Source organism: Platichthys flesus, chromosome 4 (genome assembly GCF_949316205.1).
Source record: "Platichthys flesus chromosome 4, fPlaFle2.1, whole genome shotgun sequence".
Lineage (NCBI taxonomy): Eukaryota > Metazoa > Chordata > Actinopteri > Pleuronectiformes > Pleuronectidae > Platichthys > Platichthys flesus.
In genome coordinates this window covers 26885583-26911699 of record NC_084948.1, presented here as the reverse complement: position 1 = coordinate 26911699, position 26117 = coordinate 26885583, and the positions used below count along the sequence as shown (strand labels likewise).

General features: G+C 44.3%; 1 protein-coding gene across 2 annotated transcripts in view; it reads right to left on the bottom strand.

Moving 5' to 3' along the window:
* slc8a2b (solute carrier family 8 member 2b) overlaps nucleotides 1-25092 on the bottom strand; it is a 99046-nt gene extending 73954 nt beyond the window's left edge. The window contains exon 1 of one of the 2 annotated variants that reach the window (XM_062386559.1): nucleotides 25012-25092. The gene's annotated coding sequence lies outside the window, so the exon portion shown is untranslated. The remainder of the gene's footprint in view (nucleotides 1-25011) is intronic. The other variant, XM_062386558.1, reaches the window with a different exon arrangement.
* Between the last annotated feature and the right edge of the window lie 1025 nt (nucleotides 25093-26117).

Genomic DNA, 26117 nt, shown 5'->3' with positions numbered 1-26117 from the left:
CAGCTTTATCTCCACATTATCTCTGGTCCCTGACACACACACACACACACACACACACACATAATATTGAGAGAATATTGGACCTGTAGTTTAAAGGTTTGTGTTGAGCAGCTAATCTGAAGCATATCTTGAGAAACGAGACGCCAGCGCAGCAGTGATGTTGCGTCAGGGAGGATCAGGCAGCTGCAGACACAGAGTCATGAACATTTTAATATACAGGATAAACTGTTTATATAAGAAGCTACAGAAGGACCTGGAGTAACGCTGCAAAGACCCGGAGCAAAGGAAAGACTGGAAGTTTAGATCAACCCTAACCCTTTAATAAGTTTGATAGAAACCAAGGGGGCGCCATCTTGGAACACTGTTGTTCTCTCATCGATGCTTCCTGTCTTTCCATCTGCCCCCTTTCCTCATGTCCTCTTCGCTTCTATTCTCTCCCTCTCCCTCTCCTCTCCCTCTCCTCTCCTCTCCTCTCCCTCTTCTCCTCTCCTCTCCTCTCCTCTCCTCTCCCTCTCCTCTCCCTCTCCTCTCCCTCTCCTCTCCTCTCCTCTCCCTCTTCTCCTCTCCTCTCCTCTCCTCTCCTCTCCTCTCCTCTCCTCTCCTCTCCCTCCTCTCCTCTCCTCTCCTCTCCTCTCCTCTCCTCTCCTCTCCTCCTCTCCTCTCCTCTCCTCTCCTCTCCTCTCCTCCTCTCCTCCTCCTCCTCTGCAGATGGTCCCTTGCTGATAGAGCAGAGCTGATTGAGCCAGACGACTTGGCGGCACTCGCCACAAAAGAACAAGTGAAGTGATAAAATGCTCGGACAGAGGCCCTCAGTGCCGAGTGAATGGAGAGATGGATGCATGAATGGCTGGACATCCACACAGTGAGATGAGACGTGGAGAAGAAGTGGAGCACAAGAGAAATTCACAGTGGTCGGGTCACGGGTTTGAATCCTGCGACAGCGAGGACTCCTGTCAGGGTCTTATCACGTCCCTCCACACTTTGACTCCAGCTGCGGTTTAAAGAACCTGAACCCAGATCAGTGTCTCTGCCTCTTCCCACCGGCTCCTCATCCATCACAGCAGCAGTTACATCTCAGGTTAAATCAACTAGTTCTCATGATTTACCCCCTTCATCAAACAGAATGCCTCAACTGGCATTCAGCCAACGTGAATCATGAGTCCTCCTCGGACGTTCAGCTCCGGTTCTTCTGCTGCTCGTAGAGAACGAGGCACAAATGTGAACATACACTGAATAATCAGCGTTTTATGGGACGAGGCCGTCAGACGGAGGCAGTGATGAACGGGTGGAGGCGGAGAGGGGATGAATGTGACGACACTCTGACAGATGGATCCTGTAGAACACATTAACCTGGACCTTGGCAGTAAGTGGATAGAGATGAAGAAAGGGTTCGTATCCCGTTCCATTAGAGGCTCTTTCAATCTGAGGGAGAACATTTAACAATCCAGCCGCCGCTGCTGTTTTCACTTCACTGCTTGTTTTCATCCAGAATAAGACTTGAACCACAGCTGCAGCCGGAGAACCTATCTAATTATAGAGGTTTTGAAGGATCGCCTGCAGCTTCAGGGCATCAGCGACAAATTAGAGCAGTTTCAAGACCTGGACCAGAGGCGGTTTTGTTCTGCTTCATTTCACCATCACAAACGGCTGCGATGCACCAAACCCACGGAGCTTTGTTACTTCAACGAGCAGGTTCCCCTCTGTCCGTGTGTCTGTCAGCAGCAGGACCACTGAGAGGACGTGACGTCAGGTAGAACCCAGGCAGCGTTGGTGCAGATACACTAAATGTTTTATCACTTTGTTAAAATATTAAAGAAGACGATTCTTTCTGAAAATGTCTTGTGTAATTCAGCTGCTGTAAGATGACGGCTGGAATGAGACTGGGTTGGGTGACTGGGCCGAGCCTCAGAGACAGGGCGAGGTGCTGGGAGGTCTGGGAAGGAGCTTGGAGGAGAACCGCTGCTCCTTCACATCACAAGTGGACAGTTTCTGTCACGAAGCCTCCTGGGAAGCTTCCATTATAGATTCACCAGGAACGCCCAACTGGGAGCAGACCAGGAGGCTGCTGAAGAGACTACACATCCCAGTTGGCCCCCGGAACCACAGGAAGAGCTGAATATCAGAGAGAGGAACGTGGAATATTCTACTGGTTCTGTTACTTTCATACCTGAGCTGAGTGCAGCCGCTGGAAGAGAGAGGCTGAGTGGGAGTGTTTTAAAATAACGAGCTGCAGCCGCCTCACAAACCTCATCACACTTTTAAAGAAGTTTGTCTGTGGGCGGATCCATCACAGAGGGGAAATTAAATTTAGCAGATAAACAAATATCAACTTCTACAACTTCTGACGGAAATCTGTGGACAAATAATCGCTCCATCACCTTGAAATGCAGAATAATAATAAAATCTTTTAACCATGAAATTAGAGCATTTAAGACTCAGCCCTCAAGTTCACAGCCATGAGATAAGACGGACATTTCTGTTTCTGTTTAATGATTCTGATCAATATCCCTCACTTTAAACAGCTGGATTACAGAGCTAGCATATTCAACAGAATGATAAACAGGTGAGTAGCTACAGGTCAACGCTCCCTCTTCCCGTGAGGCTGCAGGTTTTCATGTGTTCCACCAAAACTCAAATTTATTCAAATGAGAAACCACAGTGATGAGTCACAGCCTGATGAGGTCGCACAGCATCTGGGATTTGATTCAAACACAGCTGTATATGCAGGAGACCTGCAAGTGCATTTAAATATAATAATAAAGTCACGTTATTATCCACCAGCCCAGTAAACTGCTTATAGACTGGGACACCAGCACCGGCTCTCAAACTGGTCTCCTGTGGTTGCAACAAGCAGCAGCAGCTCACTACAGGGAGACTGTGAGTTTCATATCTTATAGAAAAAGACAGGATGACGCCTGGAACTGTGGAGAACTGGGTTTCAGAAAGTGGAGGAAGTTCAGGTTAGTGACACTTCATCACCAGCACTGACACAGCAGAGCCTCAGAAACAGATATAATGAAACCATGCTGGTTGTGTAGAGCTACAAATTGTAACTACAATGACACTTAAATTCAATCAAGCTGCATCCAATCACACACACACACACACACACACACACACACACACACACATATCAGCCCTGTACACAAGTCTGACACTTTTCATCCAGATCCATTAACTTCTTCTTTATTTATGTATTTATTATTATTGGCAATGTTACAGAAAGTTTTCGTTCCCTGAGCAACGCCTCGTCCTTCCATTCGAACCAAAACTAATAAACACACATAATGAAGATGAAAGTTTAACCTCATCTAAGAGTTCATAAAATAATTCATGATTGTTCATAACTATAACAATTGTTTAATTATATATAAGTAACTGTAATTGATAAATATGAGAAATAATATCGTGGTGTTTTGGGGTTTATTGCCCAAACTAGTAGAGAAACTGATTTGAGCTCATTCCTTCACTAAGGGTCCATAGTCTCACTATGAAACCACATTTAAGATCCTGAATTCGATTTGGATCTGCACCAAATTACACACACCGGCATCATGCTTGAATTATATTGAATTTATAGAATTGTATTTGCTTGGCTCCCTTCATGAGTCTGAGCTCTAACCTGAGCAGGAGGGATGTGAACCTGCTGACATGCTGCAGAGGATCGAGAGAAACTAGGTCTCAGGAGCAGAGCCACTGAATAATGAAGCTCAGACACGTCGCCTCTTAAAGAGACCGACGTGCACGTGAGAGAATGTAACGTGCACAATCCCTCCCCTGCTGACTATACCACTTCTTATATTTAATTTAGTTTCCTCTCTTTAGATTTTTTTCTATTTATACAAATACACTTCAGCAAATTCCTTGTGTGTGTAAAACCTGCTCGACAACAAAACCCGCTTCGGACTCACAGAAAGACACACAACAGACACACACTTGTTTCTCTGATATAACCAGCGGCTCGTACTCATCAGACCTTTCACCGCGGTCCTGAGTCTCACCGGGACGGTCCAGCTCCCACAGACAAAACCAGCCATCATTAACGCAATGAGACCCTGTGACATGAGCCGGCCTCATTCAGGGAGAAGACCTGTGGGACGCAGCTTCATCACAGTGAATCAGGCTAATGAGCAGATTAACACCAGAGGAGTTTTCACTAAGCCTGTTGCTTTCTGGGCTTTTAGAGCAAAATGTAAAGACTGAGGGAAACACAGAGAAGCTTTTTGAGCTTTGAGGCTAAAGTCAGTAAAACGTCCTGAACAGAACGACGACAGGGAGAAGAGGATGAGAAGAGGATGAGAAGAGGATGAGAAGAGGATGAGAAGAGGATGAGAAGAGGATGAGAAGAGGATGAGAAGAGGATGAGAAGAGGATGAGAAGAGGATGAGAAGAGGATAAGAAGAGGATGAGAAGAGGATAAGAAGAGGATGAGAAGAGGATGAGAAGAGGATGAAAAGAGGATGAGAAGAGGATGAGAAGAGGATGAGAAGAGGATGAGAAGAGGATAAGAAGAGGATGAAGCCATGTTTGACTTAACTCTTATAAAACAACATAATTTAGTACAACAAGGATTTGGTTAAAGCTGAATGACACGAACACAACCAGCGACTCATTATACATTTACTTTTTAAAACTAAAAACTCTCTGACAACCCACTTGTTTAAGGTCGAACACTACTTTTCATGATGCATTATGGGAAAAAATGAGTGAACCATATATGGAATAGAGAATTTCACTGAGCTCCGGACACCAACATGTTGAACTCACTACGTAGTGATGGGTTAGTGATGCAGCCAGAGATTTGTGGATTAGTAGATAGATGCAGCCTCTGAGTTTTCAAACTAAAACAGAGCTTTTCAAAGTAAATAAATAATATAAATAATAACCCTGTGTCTCCTTCAGCAGCGTCTGAAGCTCAGACCAACTAAATGTCTGTGATGCCTTTGGGGAACGTGGGAAACCGTATAATAACAACCTCAGTAAAACAAATCCTCAGTTTGACTCAAATGATGAAACTGAATAATGAGAAAACAAACATCTGATTGTGTCTGAAAACGACAAGTGACTAATTCTTACTTCTCACTAATTCACAGAACACAGAGAAGAAGCTTGTTAGTTGTGAGACGATATTTACCTGAAGTGAACCTGTCACCTTCTGGATTTAATTTCATAAAAATCGATCTAAATCATCCTCGGACACATATTCATTACCCGATTCTAGAAAGTAAATTCGCACTGCGGTGCATCTCCTGGTTTTAACCAGTGATGGAATTACTAGTCCAGTGTGTAGATGTTGTGTAGCTGCTGTGCAGCTGTGGGCTGTTTGCTCCATAAGACCCAAAAACCTCTGGAAATAAAGGTTAATAACATGAGGTCAAACCCATTTAAACACAATCTCCTGCAGAGGTGCTGCTAATCAAAACCTTCTAGGTGCAGCATGAAAACCTGAGCTGCATATGCACAACCACACACACACACACTATATCTCTGACGCAGACCCACATTCTCGTTTGAACCCTTCAGGTGTAAACTATGCATGTGTCGGTTGCAGAGTCTGGCGGCTCGGAGCTCAGATGCTGTCGAGCTCAGGAGCAGAGTCGAGCAGGAGTCGGGCTCTGAATGTGGATTTGACGCTTTTCAAGCTACAGGAGAAAATGAGCTTTTCCACTGGGAAAAATGTGTCGGGCTACAACATTTTTCATAAAAATACTTGATGGATCAGGATCTATATTTATCAATCAGGATGGAAACTCAAGATAAACTGGATTGATAGACAAGTTCATATTTACGACCATATAAGGATCCATTTTCTTCCACCTTCCACAAATGAAGCCAAAATATCTTGTTTATTATAAACATAAAACATATAAACATTTCCACCTACACTACAGAGTCTGTGTGGTTCTTTCCTCAGAGTAGATTCAGTCTCTGATCCCGTGGAGCTGATGAGATAAACATTTAGTTCTTTGTGAAGATGCTATCTATATTTATTATCAAGATCAATTTAATGACTCTAAACTGGATTCTATTGATATAACTGAGACATTTGGAAGTAAAAATATTACCTGCACTTCTGATTTATTTCTGGGATGAACTTAAACTTGTTAAGCACAAAGGATTTAACAACAGGAGACAAAACTTTAGTGGATTACTTCTCTAACTCTGCCGTACTAAAATTTACAGAAGGTAAATAATTGGCTGGATTAACTTAATCCACGAAAAGAATTCAGAAACATTTAGTCTGCATATTATTCTCTTCTCTGTTGAATCTGCTCGTATCCTCACTGACTCTGTTCCCACCTTGTTAAACTTTTGGATTATCAGTTTCACTCTACAGAGAACCGATCCATTACCAGAACCACTCAGCAGCAGAAGGGGCTTCGCCGCGCTGACCCGGTATAAAGGCTGCAGTTATCGTGCATAATAATGAGGACAAATACATTATGCAAATTTGAACAGGAGTTAATTATGTAGAAAATTGTCTGTGGGCTGATAAGAGCTTCTGTCTTACATGGAACTGCATGCATGAGCATTTATTGTGAGTATGGGTACGGACGTGTGTGTGCGTGTGTGTGTGTGTGTGTGTGTGTGTGTGAGAGTATTTTACTTCATCACATTTGACCTCACTTATAAACCGTCGCTCCACTAATTGTTTCACTGCCCTTTGTTCCGACATTTAAAGGATAATACCAACGTTATTTCCTTACCTTGGAACTTTATTCCCCCAAAGAGTCGGAAATCAAGTCCTCAGTAAATGTAGCTCTGTCACAATTACTGTGATTTTACATGTTTCAGTCCTGAATGACATCAGGGTCAGAAGAAGAAGAAGAGGAAGAAGAGCTGTGATTGGACAGTGTGTTGGGTTCATGTGAGGCCTGTGTCGACTCAGTGGTAATTACATGCTCCAGATATTATAAGAAAACATTTTAACGGTTCTTCCTGCGTCGTGTCCCTCGAATTTCAGAAAATTCATTACAGCGAGAGTGTGAAGACAAAATCACCCGAGGGAAGAATGAGGAGTAAAATCACTACAATGGATTATTTATTCCTCTCAATACAGTCGCTGTCATTCCGATGTTAGACAGATGTTACTCCACATGTGAGAGATGTTACTCCACATGTGAGAGATGTTACTCCACATGTGACGGATGTTACTCCACATGTGAGAGATGTTACTCCACATGTATGAGATGTTACTCCACATGTGATGGATGTTACTCCACATGTGAGAGATGTTACTCCACATGTGACGGATGTTACTCCATACGTGACGGATGTTACTCCACATGTGAGAGATGTTACTCCACATGTATGTGATGTTACTCCACATGTGATGGATGTTACTCCACATGTGAGAGATGTTACTCAACATGTGATGGGTGTTACTCCAGATGTGACGGATGTTACTCCACATGTGACGTATGTTACTCCACTTGTGACGGATGTTACTCCACATGTGACGGATGTTACTCCACATGTGACGGATGTTACTCCACATGTGACGTATGTTACTCCACATGTGACAGCTGTTACTCAACATGTATCGGATGTTACTCCACATGTGACGGATGTTACTCCACATGTGACGTATGTTACTCCACATGTGACGGATGTTACTCCACATGTGAGAGATGTTACTCCACATGTGAGAGATGTTACTCCACTTGTGACGGATGTTACTCCACTTGTGACGTATGTTACTCCACATGTGACGGATGTTACTCCACATGTGAGAGATGTTACTCCACATGTGAGAGATGTTACTCCACTTGTGACGTATGTTACTCCACTTGTGACGGATGTTACTCCACATGTGACGTATGTTACTCCACTTGTGACGGATGTTACTCCACTTGTGACGGATGTTACTCCACATGTGACGGATGTTACTCCACATGTGACGTTTGTTACTCCACATGTGAGAGATGTTACTCCACATGTATGAGATGTTACTCCACATGTGATGGATGTTACTCCACATGTGAGAGATGTTACTCCACATGTGACGGATGTTACTCCATACGTGACGGATGTTACTCCACATGTGAGAGATGTTACTCCACATGTATGTGATGTTACTCCACATGTGATGGATGTTACTCCACATGTGAGAGATGTTACTCAACATGTGATGGGTGTTACTCCAGATGTGACGGATGTTACTCCACATGTGACGTATGTTACTCCACTTGTGACGGATGTTACTCCACATGTGACGGATGTTACTCCACATGTGACGGATGTTACTCCACATGTGACAGCTGTTACTCAACATGTATCGGATGTTACTCCACATGTGACGGATGTTACTCCACATGTGACGTATGTTACTCCACATGTGACGGATGTTACTCCACATGTGAGAGATGTTACTCCACATGTGAGAGATGTTACTCCACATGTGACGGATGTTACTCCACATGTGACGTATGTTACTCCACATGTGACGGATGTTACTCCACATGTGACGGATGTTACTCCACATGTGAGAGATGTTACTCCACATGTGACGTAGTATCAGCCTGTGGAGACACTCACTGAACTATGTTTTCATTCCACATGCAGATAATAAAACATGTAACAGTAACTGGTCGTCTGAAAGGATCCATTATCCTCATTTCCAGCTCTGACGCATATTCTTATTCTGGGAGCTGTGCATGATTCACAGTTTAAAAAAGTGCTCATTTATTTCATACTGCCTGATGAGGAGCTGTTGCTGACACAGGGAATAGAATCAGAAAACTGAATCTCTGTGAATCTGAAATCTGGATTAGAGAGCAGCTGGACAGAGAATCAGCAGAACCTAAAGTAAAACATAAAGTAGATTGTAATAGAACCTCAACCTGGATATTGTTTCATAATGAATCCGCCCGACGGCCTCAGGCCCGGTATCCACACACTGATCTAGATCTGAATATGGTAAATGGTCAATATTTACAGTATTTACAGCATTAATCCATTTACACAAGCAGTCACATAGAGCTTCTGTACTCAGTGGATTTTCACCAGATTCTGAATGATAAAGCATGAGGCAGAAACAAAGAGCAGGATGACTCAGTAAACATTAAAGCCATTAGCAGGTTGTTGTGGGACATAACTGTGGAGCTAAATTCAGAATCTGTCATAATTCACATATAGACATTTCTCTGTAGAGCTCCTGTTAATGCACCAAGATGCAAAGTGAACTGAACATCTGCTGTGAGGATGAACAAACACCAGCATTGTTCATAAACGCCTGTACAGTTATTACATGAATTATGTATCACACATGTATCGCTGAGTATGTTAAATGACTTTAATACCAGTCAAATGAACGTGGGCTGTTTAACGACTGCAACAGGAAATCTGACCTGGTCTCAAATGCATCATCTACATTTACCTGAATGTTTGAAACCTTTATGGACGACTGTGCCTCATCTGTATCTGCAGCTTCATCCCCAGCAGTTGAAAAGGTCAGTGGGCTGAGGATCCACATGACAGACCCACACAGGGAAAGAGCTTTTTTATGCCGAGTCTGTGTCTCTAGGGAGATGTCAGTAAATAAAGTTATAAAAACAAAAGCTCCAATAATCTGCGGCTGAGTCTCTGCTCCCACGGCTGTCAGTCATGAAGCTGCAGCTAAGAGCAGGAGACGTCCTCCATCACACTTCATCCACAGAGTGTCAACGGTATACCTGCTGCCACACACACACACACACACACACACCACAAACTGTCGTCTTCTGAAAAGTTTCTGCAAAACTTCTGCAAATGATGACGCTGCGTTTCTGTGAAAACCTTCAACGCGTAGCAGCCGACGAGGATCGAGGTGTGGACGACATCGAGCTGAGTGCTCCAAAGAAGTGTGAATATTTACACAATCGGTTTCCTTTCTCTCGTTTGTGCGTCACGTTACTGATAACGTCACCGTGTGTGTAACCTTGTCAGAGTGGGCAGTTTCCAGTCCATGAGCAGACTCACACACTCAGGAGATGGAGATAACCTTGTGCAGTGTTAGTACACAAGTGGTTGTGGTTGTGTATCAGACTCTGATTTGTTTGCAACAAACTGAGCTCAGCTTATTTATTCATAGAAACCACACAGAGGGTTGTTGTTATCATCGGGGGGGGGGGGGGGGCTGAGGAATCCGTCTGCTGGACGTTAAACATGAAAACAGCAATCGAGTTAAAGAGAACTCAGATTTCATTTCTGATGATTGATGCATCTGAACAGGAGATAAAAAATGATCAATGGAAGCTTTCTGTCTTTATTTGAAAATCCACAATGACAATAAAGCAGAAAACCCAAGTGGATCAACATCTGGATTATGTTTCTGCACCAACACGGCATTAGATTGACTTCTTCAAAGGCAATATGTGTGTGTGTGTCTGTGTGTGTGTGTGTGTGTGTGCTGAGAGAGTGAGAGACTCAGAGTGCCATTCAGTGTCAGGCTGCAGCAGCACTCTGAAACAAAGCCTTTAGAGTTGTGCGTGACCGGCTGAAAGGGAACGAGGGACCACGGAGTGAACGAGTGACAGAGAAAACAAGTGAGAGAGAGAGAGAGAGAGAGAGAGAGAGAGAGGGGCACAAACACACATGAAGAAGCAGCACTTAGTCAGATCCACACACACACATGCATGAATCTCTTCCCTGTGAATCACCAGAGAACCAGAGGAACACTTTGATCCACAGCGACGGTTTGCATCTCAAATATTTGCATATGTGAGACCGGGCTCCGAACCAGTGACCACTCGGACCCGCACATGTGAACTGGTCTCTGGAATAACATCCCAGCTCCTCCACATGTTGCCTCATTGTAAAATACAGAGTTTAACTGAGCAGCTGTTAAGACACTTTCTAGATTCTTCTTGTTGGGTTCATCACTGGGAGCCGAGGCTGATGCTGGTGTGTTTTCTTCAGGAAGGAGGTCATGTGACCGGAGCCTGACCAATCAGCAAAGGTTGTGACTGAAAAGAACCAATCAACAAAAAGCTGAGCATCTGCGTGATCCAACATCCAAGTTTCTGTTCATCCAGACTGAAACGGAACCAGCAGCGTTCACAAACTTCTCCTTCTCTTTAACTTTGAGCTTTAGCAGAGTTGATGAGTTTGGAGTTTTTATTTGTTTCAGTTAAAATGACTTTGACATTCCTCCTTAGCCTTCGTCTTAGTCTCATCTGTCTCTCTGTATCTCCCTCGCCCTCTGACTGACGGCGTCTCAACCCCTGAACAGTCCATTAAAGGTGTGACAAAGTGGGGACCAGACAAAATGTCCTCACTCTGTAGGTGATAGACTCAAACTGGTCCTCACATAGACAGCGGTACAAGAGCAAACACACACACACACACAGAGGCTAAACCCTGAGCCAGACGGCCAGATGTAGAAATGAAGAAGAGCATCAGTTTCAAGAAGCAAAGAGAGAAACAGGGTTAAAGGTGAAGAAACATCTGGATTTTCATTTCCCACAGAACCGTTAATGGCGTCTGGTCGTGACCTTTGAATGGCGGCTGATGGACGCCCTCATTTCCCGCTGCAGGTTCTGTCGCCTGAGCACTGAAAGGTTTCTGTGGTCCACCTGTGAGGCCCAAAATGAAAAGTATGTTTCCAGCTCTATTAAAGTTGCTGGAGAGATAAGGTCAGACGTTCTGTTGAATAAGGGTCGCCTGTTAAAGCCAAGTGAGCATCTCACTGCTCTTATCTTGTGCTGTTATGTGTTTCTGCTGTTAGAGGAATCTGCTGCTGACTGAAGCTCAGATCCTCACTGAGACAAAACCACATCATCAGTTTACATCACTGGTCCTGACTTCTGTGTTGTTACCGCTGGTTCGGAACTTTGATAAAAAATTTCACTTTCATGAAATCACTTTTTAACATCCTGAATTCTGCTGGTTTCATGTGAGACATTAGCAACTTTAAAAAATAAACTGTGTCCTGAAGTAAGTGTCTCTTTCCATAATGTGTTTTGTGTGAATGTAAAAGTTCTGCAAAGTTAAAAACAAAAACTCCTGAAACATCTGATCAGTAGTCCGACAGCTTTAAAGAGTTTTCTGAACAATAGAGCATGAGAACATTTACCATTTATTAACATGATCAACCTGAATCAAGCAGAATTTACTTCCTTTCAATAAAAACGTATCTTTCTGGGACTTTTAATTAGATACAGTTGATTCTTTACTCTAGTAAATAATCCGTCTTGTAGTGTTTCTCATAAGAGTCTTCAGATCACTACATATTATTATATATTTATATATCTATATCTATATCTATATATATATACATTTTTCTGTGGTTTTTTTATAGATATATTTTATTGTACTATCCACTCCAGCAGCACAAGAACACTTTCCTACTGGACACTGACACACTCACATCATTCCATTCAATTCCTGTATCTTTAAATATGTTCTCTGTATGGGATTTATGTGATTTATGTGATTTATGTATGTATGTCAGTGATGTGTTAAGTGTACAAGCTACTGTATGATCTGAATTTCCCACGGGATTAATAAAGTATCCATCTATCTATCTATCTATCTATCTATCTATCTATCTATCTATCTATCTATCTATCTATCTATCTATCTATCTATCTATCTATCTATCTATCTATCAACATGAGTCCAGGTGAGTAGCACTGATTGAACTGCTCTACATCCACTTCTCTCCTCATCACTTTCTTTATTAATAAACAGCAGCAGCTCAATGCAGGAAGCTCAGGAACAATTTCATCAGTTTTAATAACGTTACAGTATAAAATTTTAAACCATTAAATCATAAATTCAGACAGTACTGTGATATCGCATTGCGTTATTATTTTACTTCCTGCTGAACAAATCAATTTGAATATAAGCACATGAAAATAATCCTGCTAGCCAGGTTTAAAACAAACCTGGTAAACAACTCTGCCTCAGCCCCCCCCCCCGTCCCCCCCCGTCCACCCCTCATCCCACCCAGAGCGACTGGAGGAAGACGGTATCACACTGAGGGGGTGAAAAACCCACAGCCTCATAAGAACAGTGGGAACCAAGTGACAAAACAACAGTTACTGCTTTCACCCCGTTTCAGTTTATTTTAGATTTCCCAGCGAAGGGCGAGTAAAGTGTGTGCGACTGAAGAAAAGAGCTAAAGAAGAGTGACACAGCAGGGGGGAGCAGGGGAAACTTTCCGAGTCATCTACACCTGAACGCTCCATCAAGCTCCCCCCCGACACCAGCACGGCTCAGGGTGTGAAATGAAATGAGCGTCTCAACCGCCATTTAAAATAACCACGATGGTTCTGTGGACGTCAGCACGTGTCAAAGAAAGTTTGGGAAAGAGGAATTGTCCCTCTGTGAAGATGCTGAACATGAGTTTCTGCAGTTTCACCAAATCCCACAGAGTGAGACATCGCAGTGTTTTCACTTCCAGAAACTAAACTTTGATCCTTATTATACAAGGTAAGGAGGGAAAGGACTTTTACAAGCTTCAACCTGACCTGCTCTCAGCCCTGAGCTCATTCAGACGTTGATCTCTCGTGTCACACGGCTCAGGGCTGCACATCTATATCTGGTGAAACTGCTGTAATCATTAGGTGCTATAGTCAAGTGGAAATCTCTGAAAATTAACGATTATATTACAAAGTAAATATTGTTTTGTTTTAATATTCCGCTTAAATGAACTAAAACTAAATCAGCTGAAGCTTTGGTCCTTTGAAGCGACACAGCAGGGGGCCGTGTGTTAAGGGCAGTGAGACCCAGTCTGTCTCCAGCTCCTCGTCGTGTCTCCAGGGCTGCAGCTCATCTCAGAGCCTCCTGATGTGATTACACTGACCAGCCTCGTCCTCTCGTCCCTGTACGAGCTGCTCTCTTCTCTTCTCTTCTTTTCTCTTCTCTTCTCTTCTCTTCTCTTCTCTTCTCTTCTCTTCTCTTCTCTTCTCTCTTCTCCCGATGCTCAATTAAAGACAGATTCGGATCCTAATCCGCCAAACGCTGACTTTGTGAAATTGAGCTTTCGGCCACAGGGAGCAGATCCAGCCTGAGCTCAATGTTTAGAATCCATCAGAGCAGCTGCTGGTCCATTCAATCACCAAACATCAAATCATTTACTCCTAAATCAGAAAATACAAACCTTATTTCCCCCAAACTCCTCATACTCGACAGAATCAAACCAGCTCATGTTTAACATTTCCTCCTGATTCATGAATCACTTGATGAAATGTTGTTCTGACAGCGAGTTCATTGAAAACGGCGTCTGCAGCCGATATGGATGTGCTGCTAACAGAGGTCACTCCAACACGCTGTGGCTGCAGAACAAAGTGTTATCAGGAAGAGCAGACAGACACTGGTGCAGGCAGGCGACAAGATAAGAGCATCGAACCCCCGACACAACACAAGGCACAGAACAAAACACCCGCTCACGCTGCCACACGGAGGGGGGGCCCCGGTTTTACTTTTAAATCATTAATAAGAATCAGATTCACCATCTGCAGGTTGGAAAGAACGCCATCAACAAATCCTAATGTCTCATCATGTTCTTGTCTGTGTGTGTGTGTGTGTGTGTGTGTGTGTGTCTGTGTGTGTGTGTGTGTGTGTGTATATCTGTGTGTGTTTGTGTATGTGTGTGTGTGTGTGTGTGTGTGTGTGTGTGTGTGTGTGTGTGTGTGTGTGTGTGTGTGTGTGTGTGTGTGTGTGTGTGTGTGTGCGACCACGGAGCTGAGCAGCCATACTGAATATTAACAGCAGTAACCAGAGCCTGTGTTATCCTGGTTTAACAGTGACCAGCGGCCCCGAGGGTCACGACCTCTGCTCTGACCCGAGCAGGAAAACAGACGAAGAGAAGAACGGCCTACAGGCAAAATATGATACGCTACAAATCTCATTCAGGACTCAGAGTAAATACTCTATGAATTATTCACTGCACAGTATGACTTAGGATAAAGAATGACTGCAGTATAAAAGTCCTACCCCCCCTCAGGTCACACTTCTTTTCACTTTCTGGAGCGAACGTTGAGCTGAACTTAAACGTGCCCTGTGGAGATCTGCAGCATAAACAACAGCTTGGTTTGCATTTTAATTTTCTCACTGAAACACATTGAGCTGTTATTACGGCCTCTCAGACACGATAATGAGGTCAGCTGAAAGACAGGTTGTTTGAATAGTTTCAGGTTTTAAAATACATTTTGGCATTTCCACCTTTTACAGCATAAAATCTGTGGCGGAGGAAAAACTCAAACATTCTACTTCGGTAGAAGTACAAATAAATGAGTAAAATGAACTCGAGTAACAGTAGAAGTACTGGATTCATATTTCTACTTTACCCGCAGGAAAATGTCGTCGCACCGCAGATCAGTTGTGCGTCGGATGTTTGTTTTTCACACGTGCTGTTTGTCTGCTACTGTTTGTGAAATACCTGCAGGCTCGGAAGATGCACGGCTTCATACTGGGTAGTACTGGTTTTTATTTGAGTACAAGGGACTTCTTTCATACTAGGAAGTAAAATCATATTTGTGGCCATATTCAAATCAAAGAAGATATGTAACGTTCCTCTGCAGAACATGTTGTGGAACCGAGAAGCTACATATTTTGAATTGGAAATATGATTTGATATTAATTAGAATATTGTGCATTTAATAGAAAAAGTTGCACAACTGCTCTTTGTGTATATTTATTTCTTGTAAATTCAGCTTTTGACAGACATTGCAAAAAATAATGAATATGACCCTCCTTAGTGGGTTAGAAGATATCAGAAGATATTTGGAATTAAAAAGTGATCTTGGGCTCGAAAAGGTTGGTGACCACTGACTTAAAGGGAAAATTGCAGAGGTCTGAGGTCACATGAGATTATACTGAATCTTATCTAACACACAAAGAGCTGCACTGACGACCATATGGCCACACACACACACACACACGCACATTTCAGCGTATCCACACAACAGGATACAGCAGCGTAAATTTCCCATTTAAACTCGTACACACACCAAAGTCTTCCGGGCTGTTTAATGGAGGCTATTCCCAGTGAGCCGAGCGTTTTCATGATGGTTTATAAGCCTCTTAGAAAGGCATGATGGAAACTCCACTCCCTGTCCAGCAGCAGAATCAGAGCCTGCAACCCTCGTGGAGCAGCATGATAATGAGCTTTCAGTGAAGCGTTACAGTGAGTAGAGGATAATTAATAGAATACTTATTGGGCTCCTAGAGTATATATATGTAGTATATATAGATGAACATCTGTGTATTTAATTACTGAAAATGTATTAAATACTGTTGGTTACTGTGGTGTAATTACCAGGTGACGAGACAGAAATAATCAGATATATTACAATTTATTTTGAAGGAGTTTATACTATTAATAATTTACACTCACAGTGAACTCAGAGGCTCCGATGAACCGGACCCCAATCTGCTCGGGTTAAGGAGGCAACACGGGAGAACAGAACTCCACAGAGAGAGAGGCCTTGGCAGAGCTGGGATTCAAACTGGCAACCGAAATCACTAAGTTAGTTTTAACACATTTTTCATCCTTACATTGTGGATGTTGCTCGGGAACATAAGCTTGATCCTGTGAGGAGGGTCGGATCAGCTCGGTCCTGCTGTGAGGCTGCAGGGGGACAGTGAGACACACCAGCCACAGTCTCATATTATCTATCAGGGGCTGTATTTATTTTCAAATTTAATAGATTTTCTCTAGGCTCCAGTTTGTTTAGGAGCAATGACTGTTCCCAGCATCAGGCCAGCTTGTTAAAGAGTCTGAAACATCAATTTGCAGCATCCTGCAGGAGCCAGGGTGTGAATTTCAATTAATTAAAGTTAAATGATGAAGCTGCTGCTGCTGCTGAGGGCGAAGAAAATATCAGACTGTGGAATAACCAAGATCCTGCTGTTACCAGGTAAACAAACACACACACACACACACACACACACACACACACACACACAAACACATGCACAACCACACACACACTTTGAAATGGATCCATTTCAAATTATGTCACCGCCCACATACGTCCACACATTCTTTAACATTATAAAGATCCCACACAAATGTCAAGTCCTATGGTCGTCTAACTTCATTGTATATATAATATTATATATATATATATATATATATATAATATTATATGAATCTATAACTTTGCCTTCAAAGCGAAACATTCACCAAACAAATCATCACAAAGATCCTGAGAGATTTAAAATACTCTCACTGCGTTCGGTCTTTTACACAGTATCGTTGTGTCTTTTCTCTTGTTGTGGGTCTGAATGTGTTTTGTGTAGCAGCGATGACGCACCGGGTTTAATCTGCTGCCGCCTTCATTCAGTCGAGTCTGAGCTCCGGCCTCAGGATGAAGGGGAGTGGGCGAGACTGAGAGAGAGAGTGACTGAAAGTAAGAGAGAAACACACACAAACACACACACACACACACACAGGGACATACACACACGGACACACACCTCCTACATCAGGACAACAGCCAATGGGAGGACAGCTGGCGACACAGTTCCTGGACTCAGACCAATGACAGTACGTGGGTGTATCATGTCCGCTGGTGCATGTGAGAATAAACTGTTTGTACATTGAGATTTTTGAGTCTTATCAACCACTGAGAGGATTTCACACCACAAGTCACATTCACTTATTCATACGATATAAATATACAGCAGTTTTTTCTATTTGAGGTTCGGTGTCTTGCTGCAGACGAGTCAGACTCAAAATGGAACATGTTTGTACGATAGAGGACATTTCTCTGTGCCACAGTTAAATCCTGAAACTCACTCACTCTGTATAAAGCCATAGGACACGATCTGAGACATTTAAAAACTGAAGAGACGCTCCCTCACTCTGAAGACTGAAAGTTTCTCTCTAACAACAGCTTGAATCCATGATGACACGCGGCTGCTGCATCCTGCATCTGTATTCTGAGGCTGCACGTCTCAGGCTCCTCCACAGCTTCGGCCTCGTCCTCACGGGACCTCGTCAGGCTCGTGGACTCGTCCTCCACTGATTGGTTCGGCTCAGAGGACCTGCTGCTACTCCTCACACTTTAATATAAATAACTATGAATAAATGTATTTGAAATGCAAATCCAAAAAGAGCACACAGTCAACACATCCCTAAAAACAGTCACAAAGATATATGGTGAAATATATAACACAACGCTGAGCTGGAGCGTAAATTAAATCTTATATCCTTGGTCATGATTACAGGCCTGATTCCAGATGTGCAAACAGAAGCCACAGTCTCACCTGATGATCACAGCTGCAGAATGAACATCAGTCTCTTCTGTAATGTTACACTGATGCTGCATGGAGCCATATGACATCACTAACCACTAATAACTCTCTTTCTCCTGCTCTCCGTCCCCGGGGAGAGAGAGGACAGGCATGAGAGGACACATTTACTGTCAATCACACGCCGCTGTAGAGTGGGGGGGGGGGGGGGGGGGCTGACAGGTGGAGGCAGGGAGTGGAAGAGCAAAGGACAGAGACGAAGAAAATGCTAACTGCATTATCTCCTCAGCATCAAATGGTTTCTTTAAACTGATTTTAAGCTGTGGCCAACCTGCAGCTTGGATCTCTGCAGCGTGTATTTTGTGTTGATGGTTCGAAGCCTCTTTGCTCGTGGGTTCTTCAAATTCAGAAATTTGTGCCTGAGCCCAGAAAGACCTTAGTATGTTCTATCTGACTTGGACCCTTCTTGAATTATAAAGTGTTAATTCCCTTTAGAACATTGGCTGTTCCGTTGAGTTGAAGCATGACACTCGAGCATTTGAAAAACAGTTTGTCACCACAGCGCAATGAATCCTGGGATACGTTGGGCCGAGAAGGATCCTCCTGTGTGTCGGCTGAATGAGCAGGAGCCTTCGAACTGAAAGTCTAGTTCCACTGCTGTGACCCAGTCTGTCTGTAAACGCAGCCTCTGAACTGAAACGCAGATTCTGACTGGTCACCACCCGCTGCAGATCTCCATCTGTCAGTGGGAACACACTTATTCAATCCAGAAATATAAAGTGGGAGGAAAGAAGCAATTTGACGCAGAGCAGCGACATCTGTTCATCGGCAGCAGCGAGCCGACCTCAGCATCAAGCTCCAAGAGCAACTGTGTCCGTGTCGGATGGAGCCGATAACACGCCTCAAATCCTCCTGCTCAACATTTCTCACTTCAGATTTTAAATATCCACAGTCATTTTCCCAGATGGGATAAGATTCAGTGCAAAGGAAATTCAAACTTCAAACTTCTGTCTCAGAAGTGAAGATGAAGAACACGAGGAGTCAAACAGGCTGCGGTCAGTGAGTGGGCACCTTCATCTCCCAGTGCCGTTAAACTAACACCAGAACGTCTCCGAGAGGCAAAACGCACAGCTCTCCAAAACCTCCGGGTCAATCAGAGAGGATCCAGCTCACACAAGAGCTCGCCAGCTGACACCTCGGACTCACACCGACAGGCCGAGGAGTCAAGTGACAGAGTTTCAGAGGCCGGAGTGGAGAACATGATGGGAGGAAAAAAGAACAGTTAGAAGAGCAGAGGGCAGAGGAGGAGAAAGTAGTGACAGTAAGAAAATAAAGGATGATAGAGGACGAGCAAGACAAAAGGTAAAACTGAAATAGAGACCCTAAAGGAAAGAAAAGAGCAGTAAGAAGAAGAGGGAACAAAGGATGGAGGAGGAAGAGAATGCAAAGAAGAACACGGAGGAAGACGAGAATAGGGATGATGGAGGATGAAGAAAGGAGGGAAAACTGTGGAAAATGGCCGACAGTGAGCCGATGAAGGAATGAGATGATGAAGGATGGAAAAGGAGGAGTGAAGAAGAGAAAATGAAAGGAGGAGGTGATGGACGCAGGAAGGATAAAAGAGGAGAAGTGGGAGAGGAAGATGATGACAAACGAGTTGTTAATGGTGAAAGAGGAGAAACGAGTCATTCTGTGGATTGCAGAGTGGTCGGAGGAGAGAGAACAGGAAACAGATGAAATAATGATGAATGAGAGGAGGTGGTTTACTGAGACTGAAGAAAGTCAGAGAAGCAGAAGTGATGCTGTGATGGAGGGATGGTAGAAAAGAAGAGTCGTAAAGATTTTATATCTGGAACAAAACATCTGGAAAAACAACTCATCACACGTCAAGATCCATGAAGAACTTCTTCGTGTCACATTGAATCTCACGATGTTAAGGAAGTGATTCCTCCTCGTCCAGATCTGAACCTGGTTTCATAACAAACTTCTCATGATCAAATAATAAATCTCTATCTTGTTTTGTGTCTGCAGCGTGCTATCATGCGTAAAGTTGTTACCATCCATGCAGACAGTCAGATCCTGCACATACCTGCAGGTGGCGTCACTGCTGCAAATCCTGGATCTGCATCTTTATTCAGATCTTATTAAATGGCTTCCATCTTGACTCATGCTCTACTCTACACAAAATCACACAGAAATAGATTTGGGTCGTTTTTGTGTAACCTCATGTCGGAGTTAATGATATGATTCATTATTACAATCCATGTTCAGACTAATGAGGCTGCAGGGGCGGGCGAGAGAGGCAGTGAGTGTGTATGTGAGTTTACTCATGTATAAGTGAAAAGTGGCGGAAAGGGCGAGCGAGAGGGCAACAAATGAATTCAATGTAAATGAGCAGAAACAGACAGGAGCAGCCGCAGGGAGAGAGAGGACGAGCGAGGTTAAGTGTAAAGGTGAGCGCAGAGAGAGAGATAGACGCTTTAAAGGGGGGTGGGGGGGCGTTCGTTCAGTGGAAGCAGCAGTGAGAGGAATCGAACAACGACACAAACAGGCCACAGCTCCTCCAATTATGTAAGAGGGCAGATGTGAGGTTAAGTTCATCCAGAGACCTGACACACTTCAACCCATAATGCATCACTGCTGCAAGTTATCAAGACAGCAACTCATAAAATCCATTGTTCCTTTGGCTAGCTGAGTGTGTGTGTGTGTGTGTGTGTGTGTGTGTGTGTGTGTGTGTGTGTGTGTGTGTGTGTGTGTGTTTGTGTGTGTGTGTTTTTGTCGCTGCTTCTGCAACACAAAGTTTCAAACACATCTGATAATAAGAGTTAGAGTTGCCTCTCAGCAGGAGGCCACTGCAGCAGTTGAGTTCTTCTTACACACACACACACACACACACACAGTCTCTCTAACTGTCTCTGACTTTGTGATTTCGTGTTAAAATTCAGCTCCAGAACAAAAGACCTGCAGCAGGGCCGGCCCCAGCATTTATAGGGTCTCCCAAGCAGAATTTGATACGGGGGCCCCTCACTAAATCTGACCCATTGTTTATTAGTTGTATCTGTGTTGCTGGCCTTTATGTTCGAGTAGTAAAAAACGAGTAGATAAAATGACTCTTTCTAATAAAGATCTAATGGTTTAGCTTGAAGATCTTTGGTGGAGCAGCGATAACGACAGAATGACATGAACCCTGTGTTCAGTGAAAGCAGGGAACTGGGGAGACTTTAAAATGGCAGATGCATCATATCAGAATGAATTTCTGTATCGTGACGACAAACACGTGCTGCAGCTTTATTTCACTTTGCTTATTTACACTTGACACGTTCTGGTTCGTCTTGTATGTTGTTCGACTATCGGCATCAACAGCTGCATATGAGGAGCTGGATTTCCTCTCGTGTGTATTTTAATCCCTCTGGCAATGTGCTGCTTCCTGTAATGTCAGGTCTGATCTCAGGTATTTTCTCTCTGGGGCTCTTTGTGTTGACCCGTCTGTCCTGAACTTAATCTGTATTTCTAGTCCGTGGAGGAGCCGGGGGTGTGGGGATTGGAGGGAATCAGCCCGTTTGCTCATTTATTTGCTCGTGTGTTTGCTTCCTCGCCGCTCGACAAACTCACATAACACCGATACAATCTCAGCAGAACTTGACGGAGCGACGGGTCTCACTACAGCACTCCCACGTTTTCAAATTAACAGTTAAATCAACAAGGTGACAAAGCTCCAGACGTCTTCTCTGCAACATTAACGTGTGCCGGGCCCCCCCGCCGGAGAAAAATCAATGCCTCTGTCTCAAAGTGTACGAGGCTTCGTACCAGCCTCCACACAGACACATGCCGTGTCACCCTGCACCAATCACCCAGGTCATTTGTGTAATTACAAACTGTGAAAAGAGGCTGTGGATGAGAGGCTGGAGGTAAGGGAACAGCCCTGGATGGTTCCCTGGAGAGCAATCAGACAGAGGAAGCAGGAGGGAACGAGGAGGAGCTCAGAGTCCCGGGGAAAATGGATAATGAGGAGTTGAGACCACGGCAGACAGAGAGACTGAGGGGGAATGAGTTAAGGAGGTAAATGTTTTATCACTCTGGTTTCTGCTTGTTGTGTTTTTTTTGTGTCGTCTGGATTCTTGCACACTCACAAATCTTTCTGAAAAGTGCTGAGTTTTGTTTATTTTCACAGAGAAGTTTTCTGACGCTGCTCCAGGTTTTATTAAATGAAGGTGAACTGACCACGACCAAGATGTCAAAGATGAAATCACTAGTGTTGCTGGTCATGTTGTCTTTGCTAACACCTCAAGTATATTAATCTGTAACAATCCTCAGAGCTTTTCCCCAGGTGTGATTTGTAAATGTCTGAGTGTGGGTCTTTAGGGGTGGAGATGGAAGAGCAGTCATTGAGTAAATAAAGGACCTGTGTGTGTGTGAGTGTGTAAGGGAATCAGCTAAATGCCTGACAGTTGTGAAATGTGATGAAGCATGGGGAAAGTAAGATAAATATAGAGGACAGGAGGATGGGAGGAGATGCTGAGGGAGCAGGGAGGAGGAGAGGAGGGGAGGAAGCACAAGACAGTCAAAGAGAGCTGGAAGATAATGGAGCAGAGGAAGAGCAGAGGAAGAGGAGAGGCAGAGAGAGGAAGGAGGGGCGTTAATGAATAATCCATCAGCCAGCATAGAAAGAAACAGGGAAGCAGCATTTGGATCCCGAGAAGAAGAAGCTGGAAGTGTTGGTGGAATCAAAAGTCTTGTTGTTCAAACAAGAACACACTGTTCACCCCGAGCCGAGCTGGAGGAGATAATGAAACACGACTCTAATTGTTCCTCAAACATTTCCTCAGGGAGAACTCTGGTGTCTCCTTATCGCACTTTGGGACATTTACAACCCTGTGGTGTTTCTGAACGTGGAGGATCTCTGCTGTTTCTGCAGCTGAATCTGAGTCCTTTAGCCCTTTTCCCTCAGAGATGGATGGAGGTTTGGAGGAGGAGGAGGAGAAGGAGGAGGAGGAGGAGGAGGGGTGCATAGCGTATTAGACATAGAGATGGATGGAGAAAGGGCTGGGCTGACGGCTGGTGCAGGGAACACAAGGGTAGTCCCAGAAAAACTGCAGCGATGGCGAGGGGGAGGGAGAGAGAGAGAGAGAGAGACAGAGAGAGAGAGAAAGAAAGAGAGAGAGAGAGAGAGAGAGAGAGAGAGAGGGAGAGAGAGAGAGAGAGAGGGAGGAAAAGCCCAGGGAAGCCCCACTGCAGCTCCAGTGCATATAAGATGAGGACGAGGAGGAGGATCCCCATCTCTCCTCTTCCTCTCCAGCCTGTTTCCTGCAGCCTGAATTACAATCAGCTCCTGATTAAAACTATACACAACATTTATAAACAGGAGCTGAGCCTGTTTCTCTGAAAACAACATATCTGAGATGATCATATGGACATAGATCTTACATCTGTAAATTAAAACAGCATCTCTGTCTATATGTTGCAAAACTGACCTTATTCCAGAAATCACAAAAACACATTAAAGTGTTTATTATTCTGCATTTCTGGAAACTGCATCTGTCGTTTAAACAGCTGCATTGTTACACAACATCGATGACAGACAACTCTGCGTCCTCAAGTCCCCTAATAAGCAGGAGTCTGGTGAGGATGAGGAGGAGGTGATGAAGCTAAATGACCTGAGACACACAAATACACACAGATCCACACACACACATTAAATCAGACCAGACCAGAAGCCTCTGCTCTGCTGGGACACTCTGCTGCATCAAGCTGGACACAAAGAGAGCCTACTGGAAAACGAAAGGCAGGCCTTTCACAATAAAAGCCTTGGAGGGTAGCCTATGATATGGAAATATTTCAAAACTGAGAACATTTTCCTCAAATATCCTGCTATATAGACTACTTCAAATAGTGTCTGACAGATCAGACTCCAGCCTTTTGGCTACGAGCAAACACTGCAACTGACTTCAGCCTCCAAATAAATCAACACAAATTTGCTGTTTTAGAAAAAATATGGAAAAACCTGCCATAAAAAGATTGAATCGATTCTGCCTGGGTTTTTTGTCCCCAGTCCATTATTTTTAAATTTCACCTTGTTCCTTATGCTGCTGTGCCAGCTGTGAATTCCTTCTAGAGAGAATCAATGAAGGTGCATCTTGTTTTATATCATATTTTCATTGTTCCACATTTTAATTCGAAAGTTGAACAGGAAACCAGGAGCATCTTCCAGGAGCTGTGACTTGATGCTGGTGTCATCAGAGAATCGCTCCAACAACCTGACGTTGTTTTCTCCAGTGAAACAACACCAGCAACAATATCAACAACCAGCATGTGCGTGTGCGTGTGCGTGTGACGAGCAGTTGACGGCCTCAGAGAAGGAACGCCCGCTAGACTGGAGCCACTTTGGATGAAAGCTCCGGGCAGGAGGAGGTTCAATGCAGCGAGTTTGCGCGTGCGTGTGCGTGTGCATCGTCTCACTAAACCCCGGGAACCTCCTCTGCATTTCACTCACGCGCCAAACCCCAAAACAGAACTTGCGGGGGAACAGGACACGGAGGCGCGTGCGGGATGAAGCAGGAACCATGAGGCGGATTCTACCGAGCGCAGCTGGAGGAAGATTCAGAGATCTCTCACTAACACACGCACACACACACACTCACACTCACACATACACACACGGTCAGTTGTCTAGTTTCTGGCAGCACAAAGCGGCTCCACATGGTCGTGCACGGACGGGATCAGCAGCAAGTACGCACAGCAAACGCGCACCCAGCACACGCACACTGTGCACAGACAGACACACGCACACTGTGCACAGACAGAGCAGAAGTATGAGACGTGTCCTACCTTCAGTTTCAGAGTGAGTCCGCACGCACAGCGGAGAGCATCGTCTCTGATGAGCGCGTGAAAGACGAGAGAGGGAAACTGTCCTCGGTACTGAGCTCAGAGCTTCTCTCTCTCTCTCTCACTCTCTCTCTTTCTCTCTGATGTCTCTCTCTCTCTCTGCCACTCTCTCTCTCTCTACACACACACTCCCCCTCCCCGCCCTCCCTCCACACACGCACACAGTGCGCAGCCGGGCGGGGTGCAGAGGAGCGCGGTTTGTCTTCAGGGGAGAGAGAAGAGGAAAGGAGATGAAGAGAGGAGAGGAAGAAAGGAAACGAGCAGAGGAGATGAAGAGAGGAAAGGGACACGAGTCCAGAGGAGGCAAATCAGAAATTGAAAAAGATCAGAAGAGGACAAATGAAATGAGGGAGAAGATGGAGAGGAGAGAAACAAAGGACAATATATATAAAGGAAAGATGATGAAGAGGAGAGCAAAGAGCAAAGGAGGAGATATGAGGGAGAGGAATTAAGAGTTAAAAATAATAAAAGTGAGGGAAATGATGGATGAAGAAGGTGATGAGGGATGAAAAAGGTGAAGAAGGGGGTGAGGAAGTTGATCAGAGGATCAGGGAGGTAACGAGGGGATGAATAAGGGGATGAGGAAGGCGATGATGAGGGATGAAGAAGGTGATGAGGGATGAAAAAGGTGAAGAAGGGGGTGAGGAAGGTGATCAGAGGATCAGGGAGGTAATGAGAGGATGAAGAAGGGGATTAAGAAGGTGATGAGAGGATGCAGGAGGTGATGAGAGGATGAAGAAGGGAATGAGAGGATGAATAAGGTGATGATAGGATGAAGATGGCGATGAGAGGATGAAGAAGGGGATGAGGAAGGCGATGATGAGGGATGAAAAAGGTGAAGAAGGGGGTGAGGAAGGTGATCAGAGGATCAGGGAGGTAATGAGAGGATGAAGAAGGGGATTAAGAAGGTGATGAGAGGATGAAGGAGGTGATGAGGGATGAAAAAGGTGAAGAAGGGGGTGAGGAAGGTGATCAGAGGATCAGGGAGGTAATGAGAGGATGAAGAAGGGGATTAAGAAGGTGATGAGAGGATGCAGGAGGTGATGAGA